The 12,979-nt window shown below is 39.9% G+C and overlaps 1 long non-coding RNA gene across 1 annotated transcript; it reads left to right on the forward strand.

Moving 5' to 3' along the window:
* The first annotated feature begins 89 nt into the window (after window positions 1-89).
* LOC127987029 (uncharacterized) lies at window positions 90-2,822 on the forward strand. The gene is made up of 3 exons (XR_008161030.1): window positions 90-269; window positions 1,896-1,993; window positions 2,115-2,822. It is a non-coding gene; the product is annotated as an uncharacterized LOC127987029 (long non-coding RNA).
* The last annotated feature ends 10,157 nt before the right edge of the window (window positions 2,823-12,979 follow it).

Below are 12,979 nucleotides of genomic sequence, written 5' to 3' on the forward strand. Positions count from 1 at the left end.
TCCTTCAGAGGACTTTTTATTGGCTCATAGTGACTCACTCAACACAAAAGTCCACTAAAAGTGACACATCCAAATGTGATCCGAAGCCGAGGTGATCATTCTAGTTTGTCAGTTATTAAATCTTACCTCTACAGATCCATTCGTGGTTATAAATATTCCTGGCTGAGAACTTTGATTTCAGGCTGTAATAGCCTCACAGAATCCTCTATATCTGAATGAGTCCAAAAATCAAGGTCGGAACCACTGGTTTTCGGGGTTTTGACATAACAGTAAGTGTTCTTGTGTGTCAAATGTTACTAGGGAGACAAAACAAGCTTCATACTGAAGAGTCAAAGTGGCTTAGTAACCAACAGCAGCTGCCACAACATTAAACACAAAGGTGCTCGCTAGAAAGCTATGCATAGTTTTACAGTAATTCATTCCATTCATGCATTTACTAAATGAAAACAAACCTATAACAATTTTATGAATAACAACTGTGTTAATCATATCCCTCACTACAGAACTTTGATTGTTGGTGGAAATTCGGTCAACAGTTTTTTTTTTTTTTGTGGTTAAAGTTTAAAGTTCTTTAAACTATCAATACTCTTGGTCAAAACAAAGAAAACATTGTGCTGTAGTGCTAGGCAACAATACAGTAAAGTGATCTCCTTTGAGACAGCGAGCGGCTCCACCTTTTAGACTACATGACGTATGGAAACAGTGAGAATATAAAGGACACCTTTTTCTCTCTCTGGCCTGCCGCTGGGAAAACTCCAAACATTCGGGAGCAGACATTTTTTGCTTCTGATTTGGCAAACACAGGAGAACCATGATTCAATTATATCTTTTTGTGAAAAAAGGCTAGATTGGTTTTACAGACTGCTTAAAAATATATTTCTGGTGCTTTTAAGGAACTCAAAGCCAAAACAATTATCCGTAGAGCCTGTAATGTAACATCAAGAACAATTGCTCTAAAAGAAACATATAATTCATCCCAGAAACTAGGGGTGGGCGATATAACCAAAGTCTTCTATCATGATAGGAGATATTTTATTTCACAGTAATTATATATATTATGATATAGTTATTTTGCTTTAAATAAGTTCATTATGATATAAACATTTCTGAAAGACAGCAGGAGTATTAGACTGCAGTCATTTTAAGAGCTGCCTGGATCCGATATATTGTTACACCTGTGTTTTTTTTCTCAGCTGTTTGCTTTCACTTAAGACCTAAATTACTGTGTTTATGAGGATACTTGCAAAGATGAAAATATTTTAACCATTCAAAGCCTATAAAGTGGCAAAAATACCTCTGTTTAATACTTCCACACTCTAAGAGCACCGTCTTCACGTGCACACGTCTCTCTGAAAGCGTGCACATACATGACTTAAAATCAATTGGTTTTTAAACTACAATGCTTAAAAACGTGTGCAAACGATAGGTTTTCATGACAATGCAGCACAGCAATATCATGTGTGTGTGTAACCACAATAGAGACGGTAGTCCAAAATTTCTACTGGTTATTTGCTCACCCCTACCAAGAACCCTATAGGAAAAAAATACTGAGGATGGTCTCAGGTGAACCTAATGTCATGCAAGGAACACTTTAAATTGGTAGTTTACCCCAAAATATGGATTTGGTCATCTTTTACTCACCCTTGATGCAGACCAGTATGTCTTCGATCTGTGGAAAACAAAAACAGATGTTTGGGAAAATGTTCACGCTGCTCTTTTCCATACAGTGAAAGTCAGTAGAGATGCCCATTGTACTTTCAAGAGATGACAGTTAAAACTGTGGTCTGTTCCTCACACAGAGTTAATGTTTTGCTTGAAATATGAATCATGTCGATCACAGATGTACAAATGTACTTCCACAGTACGTTTATCATGCTTTTTGTCTTTTTTTATAGCTTTTGGAGCTATACAGTACCTGCTCCCATTAACTTTCATTGAACAGAGAAGAGCAGAAGAAGAACATCTCTTGCTGTGGAGAACAAACAACATGAGGGTGAGTAATAAAGGCAGAATGGTTATTTTGGGGTCAAATTATCATATAATTAGAGAGGGTACAACATGATGTTGTCTCTATCTCCCGTCATAGACTAAAATGTTGTTATCTCATTCGACAGCTGCTCAGAGCAAGCGCCACCCTTTTATCTACTCAAACCAAAATATCAAAGAACCGTTGAGGACACGTTGTCATTTCTCATGTGTCCATTGCATTTATGCTTGAACATACAAGTGAACAGATGTGACTAAGACACTACAGCACTTAAGCCAACAGTGACTTTAACCCCTCTTAAAGTGTTTCCCACAGTGCTTGGCAGTCCAGCGGGTCACACAATCCCATCTATTAGCCTCCTGCTCTAGTGACCTGCAGGAGGCCAGCAGATTACGGCTACGTGTCTTTGCTCGCTGTGATTTCCTGCTACCAATGCCAAGTCAACATATGCCTAAGGAGACTAGCGGCTTTTAGACGCAAGACCCAAACTGAGCCAGAGAGCAGAACCTTCCAGCACGAGCTCAGGCTGAAAGTTGATCACAATTAGGAAATCCTGGGCCACCCATTGGAGCTGATAGGAAGGTGTCGCTTTTAAAATAGAGATGTGAGCAAGGCCGGGAACAAAGAACAGTTGCTGAGTATAGCAGAGAAGAAGGGGCACTGAGTGATAACATGCACGTAAAAATGACCATGTTATTGCCATGTTTTGGGCATGGTACTGTGGTAATACCAAGGTATTCTTTGAAATAAATACACCACAATGATGTTCAAGTATCTTTTAAAAAGTACCATGGTACTAACGCGTCTTTTGTTATTTTGATATGTGATTTTGACAGTGTGCTATGGTTTTCAGACACTGTCATGATAGCAATACCATAGTATTCTTTGAATTAACAAAATGACACTCTGTAGTGTTACCATTATATTTTGAAGGATTTTGAAAGAGTTTTAGGCATGGCACCACACTGTACCATACCGCGATCTGGGCAGTAACCAAACTCCTGGGTTTGTCCATATTTTACCCAGCGCTGGGTTGTATTTTTTAGAGTGTGATACCATGGTACAAATGTACAATAAACTTAAAATACATATAACATGGTTTTTATATATTTTAGCACATGGTACTTCCAAAATACCATTGTACTGCCAAAGGTAAATGTCCCAAATACCATAGTGGTGCCATAGCACCATTCAAAAAAGACACCAAATCTTGGTATGGTACCATGGTACCATTTTCTACGGTATTTACAGCAACCAATACCATGGTAAACGGTACTTATCCAAAACACAATAGTATTTCTATGACACTTTTTAACATAATACTTAATAATAACATAATACATTATATGTCACGTATAATGGCAGCCACAAAGTATGTACTGTAAGAGTATGCAGAATAATAAGTATGTTTTGAAATGGACTGACAGTTTGCACAGGGCACAAATTGGGCAATAAAAAGGCCAGATACATTATGTGTGTGTATGTGAATGGAGCGGAAACAAAAGGTGGTGGAAGGGGATGCTGGAGCAGAAGGGGACGTTTTGAAGGAATGGGGGGTGGAGGTATTGGTGACGGCAGATGCTGTCCCAGCATGACTTCAGAGAATCTGTGGTGGGGGCTGTTTTAGGGGTGGGGGGGTCTGCTGGCCTTGTTTGCCATCAGCTGCAAATCTGGCCCAAGTGTGTATTCGTTCGTTTGTTTGTTTGTAAATGCATCTACACATGTGTGCGTGAGAAGGGTGAGGGTGTTGGAAATGCATGTTTTTGTCTTTGCGTTGCGTGGAGGAGGGGTGGTGCTACTCTATGTATGAAAAACATCCTTGGGTGCTTGGGTGTCAGATTTAATTTGATCTGTCCAGAACAGAAGCAGACTGTGAGAGTGTGCACATATGTGTGTGTGTGTGTGTGTGTGAGAGAGAGAGATGGATTCTAAGACAGACTAAAATAGATAGATAGATAGATAGATAGATAGATAGATAGATAGATAGATAGATAGATAGATAGATAGATAGATAGATAGCTGCATGTAATTAAATAAGCCAAAACTAGGTACCTAAAAAGGCAGCATATGTCTATCAATTGAAACAGCCTTAGAATCAAAAGCGCGCCACACAATGTCTATGATGCAATCTAAATAGTAAACTCACTGGGTTTTGTAACCGAGCTTTAGCGTTTGTTCCCATGGCCGTCCTGTCTGTGTCTTTGTATTGGTGCTTCTACCATCAAGTCTGTGTGTAATCATGCACTTCCTGTGAACACTGCCGGCCATTCATCATCCAAACACACAGCTTTTTTCTCCTCTTTGCAGGCCCCTTACATACACCCACCTCTCTTCCTCTCTTCTTTCCCACATATTCACACTTTTGTGCTTCTTTATTCTACTCTTCACTCCCTTTTATATATATCTATAGACAGACAGATTTAATTTGATCTGTCCAGAACAGTAGAAGACTGTGAGTGTGTGTGAGAGATAGATAGATAATACTTTTTTTTTTCTCTCTCTTCATTAACCCTCAAATCTGTTTGTTCATGTGTCCAGAGCAGCAAGGACACTCTGTCCCATATTATTACCCTTGAAATTACATAACCGGGACAGAAGTGAGGCGATGTTTGGAAGGGAGTGACACGAAACCTCCCTCAGCCTCTCGCTGCCCAGTGTCCTGAACAGCTGTGTGTTTGTTTTGCTTCATTCAGTTTTGTGTGTGAGTGTGTGTGTGTGTGCAGAACTGCTGTCCCTGTATGGCGGTTGTTATTTTTGTAAACAGAGTGGAGAGAGAGCATCAGGATGATAGAGCAAGAATGTTTTAATGTCACTGCTGTGCTTGAGGCACGACAGCAATCTGGACCCCTGAATTACACGCCTGATAACTGATGCATGTCTCCCAGACATGCAGCAGAAACACAAACCCCACCGACTATGCTATCAATAAAATATGTTACCAAGTCTGTAATCTAACGTCAAACCAGTCAACACTCCTCCTCAACCTTCAAAACAAAGCAGATTGAGAGAGAAAGGACAAGTGTTGACTGGATGTGGAGACTTCAGAGCCTGAGGCAAAGGTGTGTTGTGTTGTCACACTCTAAACTGGTTGAACGAGCAAAAAACACACAATTGTGTGAGGTGAGCTCACTTTTACTCATGTGGTGTGACCTGTACCATTGGCGCCGCCCTAAGTTGCCAGTAGCAACTTAATTCATAATCGTCAAATGATTGTTTAGGTCTTTCGCACATAGCTAATAAACATACTCATCTCTCAGCAGTTTCGCATCATAATCTCTGCAGAAACTAGTGGTATTTGTTGGACTAGCTTTTCAGATGGGATTGAAAGAACTAGACTTGTGTTTATATAGTTATGTAATGGAAGCCTGTTTCCTCCACTGATTGAAAACTAAGAAAGGTAATTGCGCCTATTTATCTCGCAATCCTGACTTTTTTTTTTAAAACTTGTGCGGCACAAACAGAATGGTTAGTTATGAACGCTGAATTGTGAGATTTAAAAAAGTTGATATATTGCAATTCTGACTTTATTCGTCACGATTTCGATGTTTTATCTCGCAGTTGCGAGGAACTGGATTTTAAAACTTGCAATTGCAAGAAGAAAAAAGTCAGAATTGTGAGACAAAAACACTCAATTCTGAGAAAAAAAGTCAAGAATAAATAAATAAATATTCAGCGCCAAGAACTACTGACGTTGCACTGACTGATAGCAAAAAAAGTTAGCAAAACATATTGTAATATTACAGTGATGTTCTGGACTAACTAGTTATAAACTAGCTAAAAGTATCTGTTTGACACTACTATCAGTGTTAAGTACTTTTACATCACAACAGTGCTTTAACTAATAAACTAGTGTTATTTGATAGCTTACTAGAACTAATCTTAAAGCTACCTCCAACTAGCTACATTAAACTACATATTAATCCCTTCTCCAGAAAGGAGCCATTTGAACCGCTGTGGTCATTTGGAGATATTTAGCAGATAAGAACACCACATGGTCCCTGAGGGGTGGAAGAGAGCGCAGTCGCCAAGCTGCGGAACAACAACAAACAAGAGTACTGAGGCGGGCCGATGCATTACCATGTTTGTAGTTGCGTGCAGGGGAAAGTGGAATTAGCAACCCAAACAGTGTAATCACTCTGGGTGCTCCAGGCAGCGTGCATTATTATTTCAATTACTCTGAGGCTTAGCAGTGAGCCCTGAGGTATGCCAGATATTAGCCCACCGACTGCTTTTCCTCTCTGACGGGAAAAAGTAGGAGACAGCTGGTAAATTCATCCCAAGAGGAAACCGAGGAGTCACGCAGGTGCATCAGAGATGTGACTCAAGCTAATGACACATCTCAACGGATGTCAGCAAATAAATCGTAAATGTGTGAAATTTGTGTCAATTAGCCACAGACGAATGTCCTAGGATGCCATTTGTTTTTCTGCATGGACTGATTGGTTGGGAATGTCATGGACAGCTTGTTTAGGGGGAACCAAACTTTAACTCCATTTGCTGCAAAACCCCTCAAGGAGTCAAATGGTAATGAGAGCGACAAAAACCTCAAGACAAAGGGGGCACATCCCCCAAATCAGGACCCCATCCTGGGAACTGTGACGGGGGTCACGGATGAGTGGGGGCAGGGTGTGTGAGGTAAACACATTCCAGCCAAAGGTTCTTCAGCTACCCCCACTCCCCTCGTACGCCTAGGACTCCCTTTTTTTTTTTTTTTTTTTTACCCCTTCATGTCACTCACCACCTCCGTCACGACACAATACACAAACAGAAAGGTTGCCCCCCCCCTTCCACCGCCACCTCTTAGGGTTTTTTTTTTTTATACTTCCAACAGCTTTTCCCAACCCCCACATACACCCCGGGGGCAAAGGGGGCCTACCTCCTGCCAGCAAGCAGCCTTATTGTTCAAAGCCATTCACATTTACGATGAGGATAAAACACATACGCTATATAATCTCTTTACACCTAGCACTGCCCAGAATGCTTTGTCTGAGTGTGATAGCTTAGTACAGGCACACCTCTGAAGGAGACTGAACGTCAAATGTCACCAGAATCAGGAACGGGAAAAAGAAACGTTAATTCCTAGACACTTTAAGCAACTACATATTTTATGACGGCGGCTTCTCAGGGAATCAAAACCATGACCCCAGCACCATTTGAAACGCGCTCTACCAATTGAGTTACAGAAAACTATAAAGATTCTGGACCTGATGTAATGATTCAATAATGGATCTGTTTTCAAGAAATTGCCAATGATGTCATAAATGTTGTGTGCCAAAAGACAAAAAATACGCAGTCGATGACAACAGCTCCCTTTGCTTTTGTTCCTCTTATGGTAATGTTACCTATACCGTGATCTGCATTAGCATGTCTGCCAGGTAGAAGACATGTCCCTTATTATAAGTGTGTCCAAAAACCCCTCCCTCCAGGCTAACTACATGGCAGTCAAAACAGCATTACTTCAAATCAATCTCTCCCCAGACAGACCCCCCCCCCCCCACACCAGACAGTCCCTTAATTTCGCCATGACCAGGAGCCCAAGGACCCCCCGGAGGTCAGGGTTCAACACCTGAGATGCGAACGCTCAGACATACATTTGCGAACGCGCACGTTTTCATCACGCCTCCAGCCAAAACATAATCAGAGGCTGTCTGGGTGCAGGCATGCTAATATGGCAGATCATCTGTGAACATAAAGCAATGTGACACATCCGCCTCCCCCATGCAGAGCCTGTCAACCTTTGTGTTTTAAAATAGACCTGATTCAGTCCGCTCCAAGAAAATAAACCAGGATGTGCAGTGATAAAAAAAAAAAGAACCAGGTGACCTGGCTGGTGATTCAGAGCTTGACGTGGAAAGGTGAAAGACCCACATGCACACGCTTGTGAGGTAACTGTACTTGGACAGCAGCGCCCCCACTGCATCAAATTTAGCGTGGGCTGTGTATTTATAGAGCTGAGAAACAGCAGACCGAGCCGCCCGCCGAGCTGATGGATGAATCACTCTCTCAACCTGCAGAGATAAGAGCCAGAGAGAGAGCGATAGCGCACATCTGTAGCCAAGACAAACACTCCTCTCGCTTATGATCTCATCCTTCGCTATTATCCTCCTACACTTAAACCCCCACAACACAATTATGATCCATAATTACCCACCTGGAATGTGAAGCATGCACAGTATGACGTGTTTAACGTAAGCAGGTATAGGGTTTCTCCAGTCACAAGGAGAAATTCCTCCAAACCAATCCTGTGACTGTGTATTTCACATGACCTACAAATACCATGGTACTACTACATTTTTATCAAACCTTTATCATGCTGATATTATGTTTTTAGACATTTTTTTTTTTTTTTACATTTACCACAGTAAACCCTGAAATATATGATGGTACTGAAATTTATGTACCATGTTTTTTGTATGGTACTTCCAGGAATACCATGGTATTTGCTGAATTAACTTTAATAAATCTATCTATCTATCTATCTATCTATCTATCTATCTATCTATCTATCTATCTATCAGGTAATTTCTTAGAGCATCTTATTGATACCATAGTACATAAATATTTAAAGTAACATGGTTTACCATAATTTAACCATAGTACAGTCTTTACTTTTTTGTAAGTGATTTTAATATCTTAATGTATAAATATGGTAATTATTCAATGCTATTATCTGATATAATTACTGCTTCTGCCATAGTACTTTTATGTAAGTTATACTGATGTTGTAAATTACAGCTTTGAATAAAGCAATTCCACCCTCAACTCAAGGAACACACCCTCAATTTCTTGCCAAGCGAGGCGTTGAAATAATACTCTGTAGTAGGTCCTGATGAGAAAACAGCACACTGACCCCTTTCAGCTTCGGTTTATTCCTGACCTAATTTCTGCTCCGCTCTCACTCGATGACGCAGTGTCACTTACACTGAGCCAGCTGTGGGTTACTATAGTACGGTTTACAGTAGCCACATGAAAGTCCATGTCAGACGCGACTAATTCTGCTGACTCTGTAACAAGAGCTTCAGCAGCCGCCCCTTGGCGCAAAAACCTTTGGAGATACAAAGGGAACACTGTTCAGAGTACTGGAACTAACCGGCTATAGATTATATAACTGTCAGGTTTTGTCTGTGTTATAAAAAAATCATGCCAGGTTTGCCAATGTTGCTGAATTATGGAATTATGCCAGTTATGTCTAATATGAAGATCCATAGGTTTACTTTGTCTGTAATCCTACTTGCAGGTTGCACAAGGCAAATATGTCAGGAGGGGAGGGGTGACCTGGTTTAAGTGGAAAGAATGTCTTCCTTGTGAAAACAACTTTCCATAAAGCTCCTCTTTTCAGTGAAGACAAACTGCATGACCTTATACGGACTGAAGACGGGACACAAATGCAGGAGGAACTTAGTGAATAGCTCTATCTAGTGGATATTTCAGGTACCTGACAGACACGAAACTAAATATGCACAGTAAATTATTGATCACAAATTATATAAAATACAAAATTATATATATAATTATATATCTTTGATTTTCCAGAGTGGACACTGTTTTTTATTTTTTATTATTATTATTATTGTACAGAATGAGATAAAACATTGGTTGTCATTTTTATATGGTATTATAATGTTATTAGGTCTTCAACTATTGTCAGGAATAGAACATAAAGCCTTATGTTATACGACTGAGATGTCACCACTGCTAACATATTAGTGCTATATAATCATAAAGCTATATTAGGAATATCAGATCTGTATAATGTAAAAAAATATACATTGTTTGTAAGAGAACTTCCTCAACCACTCCTTAAATTTTTTTTTTTAACGTTTTAACCCCTTTTTTATTTTTACCAACAAATCGTGGGCTAATCGTAAATGTTTTCCATTTTAAAAGCATATCCTGTAGCATGCGCATAATTACAGTACTGCATTGTTTTCACAGAGCATGAGCAGCTACCATTACAGTAGTGAACAATGAGTGTAATGTCATGCAGTGTCTAACCATAAGAGGGCGATGCTGCATTGAGAACATTTGCGCAGACGCACTTTCTAAAAACTCACGCTGCTGCCAATACCAAACCACACCGTTAGAGGGAGTAGTCACCATTATACATGTTCCTCCAATATTCTCCCATGCCTCAAGTTCTCAGTTTGGTTAAACTTGTTCTGTTTTTGATTGTTTATAATGAGCCGGTTTTATAGTGAATAAAACCCGCGGCATCGCGGTTCCCGATCAAATGAACAAATGGCTCTTACGAGCAGGTTCTTTTCAGTGAGTCATTAAACATTAGGCCTACAGCGCGACTAGTGGCAATCCGATTCCTTAACAAATGATTCTTATGAGCCGGTTCTAATAGTGAATCAAAGCCAAAATGAACATTTGAGACAGTTCATTTTACCCTGTCAAAAAAATAAAAATAAAATAAAATTGCAGAGAAAACAAAATTCATTTTACCCAGTAAAAAAATGTAAACAAAACAAAATTTCGGAGAAAACAAAAACCGGTTCGATTCCCAATGACTCTTTCGAGTCGCCCTTTCTTTTCAGTGAACCAAAAACATTTAATTCACTTACAGCGGCTACTTAATTTATCCAGTTCACTTAGCCAACTGAACTAGCTACAAGTTAGACCACTACTTTTGTCAGTTTAGTCTAATCTAGTCTTTTTGTAATCTAGCCTAGTACTAATTTTGAGTTTTGTTGCGGCCTTTAATAAAAACAAACGAATGACGAAATAAAACAAACATCGTGTTATTGTAGCTACCCAATTTTAAGCCTGATCTGTTCTGGTAAATCTCATCAATAGACTGCTCAAGAGCAAATGCTATTGAAGCCTAAGCGTTTCACATTTATCTTCATCCAGACTGTGTCTAGTTATAATGTATTTAAGATACTGACACGATCTGTCAGTATACTGTTCTGCGCCAAATCGGTAGGACTTTTGTCTCGCGCAAACCCAAATATATTTTTGATTCCTTGCACATTTTACTAACCAGTAGCCGAGCACGTTTTCTTGGGCTATAGCCATACAGTGACTAAAATTATGATTTAACGACGTGATTCGTGCAGTGTCGAACAAACCAAACACCCAGGAGTCTCTCACTCAGTTGTGTTTGTCTGTCAGGGAGGTTTGCAGGAAGCTGCTCGTGACATCGGCGTGTTCAGAGACACGACCAGCTCGTCCTCGAGACCGAGAATCGTGACGAGATCATCACGAGTCTGAACAACAACCCTTTTCCGGTTTATGGGGAACGTTTCCGAACATTAAGTCATTTAAAAGTTTGAAGAACTCCAGAAAAACTTCGCCTATACCTCAAGTGTGAAGGGTCGATTTGAGTCCACCGTGAGAAAGAGAGATTAGGTCTGCATCTTGAAAGGGTGAATTTAATGTTCCCGGGCTTGGTGTTTATTATTAACACCTGGAAATAATGCGAGGATTTATAGTGGATTGCGCAAACGTGGGGAAAAGCTTGTCATAGGAGGAAGCTGTCATGGTGGCAGTGTCTGCCAAACAGCAGTAGTGTCTGCACACCCAGTGGCTCTCACCCCGGTCTGACGGATGAACCCGGGGTCGCTGGCTCACTGATACCGTCTTATCGCACTCCGCAAGGTGCTCCTTTGAGCTTTACACCAAATTCTGGCGAGTCTCGCGGGGGCATCCTTCCCAAATCACTCCAAATCCGTGGCAAGGAACTAACAAAGGCCCGAGATCAAAGGCTCTCCGATGATGGAGCTGATTTCCCACATATTATCCTGCGTGTAGGCTATTTCATACATTCATTCATGAAGACATATTATCAACTGTCTGCCTTCTCCTCTATGGCTACCTGACACCCCTCTCCATTGTTGACAAATACAGTTATCTGTGTTAATACTGGAGTAAATGTGTTAACAACGATGATGATGATGATGAACTAATGGGCTATTATCTTCATCATCATTGAAACATCTTCAGTAGGACACGTAAACATGCACGAAACTGTAGAGAAAAAAACATTGGAGTGACCAAAGTATGATGCAGCTGTAGCATATCTTTTTTCTTTTCTGAAATATATAAAAATAGGGGTACAAATATAGCAGATAACTTACGTTATTTATAGTCTATCATTATATAGCTACTAAAAACGTATGTCGAACATCAAGGATGCACATATATTGACATTTTGGCTCATAAATATTTCTTTGTTAAATCCAGTACTCTACATTGTAGCCTATATATATATATATATATATATATATATATATATATATATATATATATATAATTGAAAGAGCCTACATATAAATATCAGACATTTGCTTACAATATTGCCAAATTCTGCTAGATAAAAAAAAAATGCTGATATTGTTCACACACACACACGCACACACACACCCTTAATTATTACATACAATCTGTAAAGGTGTGTAACTTCAAAAAGGTAAATGAGACAAAATAAAATTGAAGAATCAAGTCCAACCACCCCTAAACTAATTAACATAGGCTATCGGGATTAGCTATTTTGTGCATTTTTGGATTGGCCAGAAATGATATAGAATTCACAATTTGTGCCTGTCTACCTTTCTACCCAGTCTGACATGTTTTACTCAGCGAGGGCGGGTTATGAAGCTCCATGATTTCCAGTTTAATCTGAACGCCCGAAAACGCCGAAATGTGTAAAACAAACTGCCGCTAATGGTACTTTTCAACCCTACATCCCCAGCCGATATCACTGAAAACGTGTTACTTTTGGCCGCATAATTAATTTCTGATCGAGCCCTGAAGCAGTTCAACAATATTACGCATTCGCCCCCCACCCCACCAATCTGCTGAGTTATTTTTTATGCATATCCATTCACAACATAAGTCTATATTTTTTTTCTCTTCGCATTTGCCCTCGATAAAAAGCAAAATAATAATGAATCATTTCATAAATAATGGGTTTAGGGGCTTATCGAGCGCGCAGTGGCCGTCACTGCGCTCTTATCTCGCCTGGCCACATTGCGTCCGTGTTCCGCT

The sequence above is a fragment of the Carassius gibelio genome, chromosome B22, assembly GCF_023724105.1.
Source record: "Carassius gibelio isolate Cgi1373 ecotype wild population from Czech Republic chromosome B22, carGib1.2-hapl.c, whole genome shotgun sequence".
Lineage (NCBI taxonomy): Eukaryota > Metazoa > Chordata > Actinopteri > Cypriniformes > Cyprinidae > Carassius > Carassius gibelio.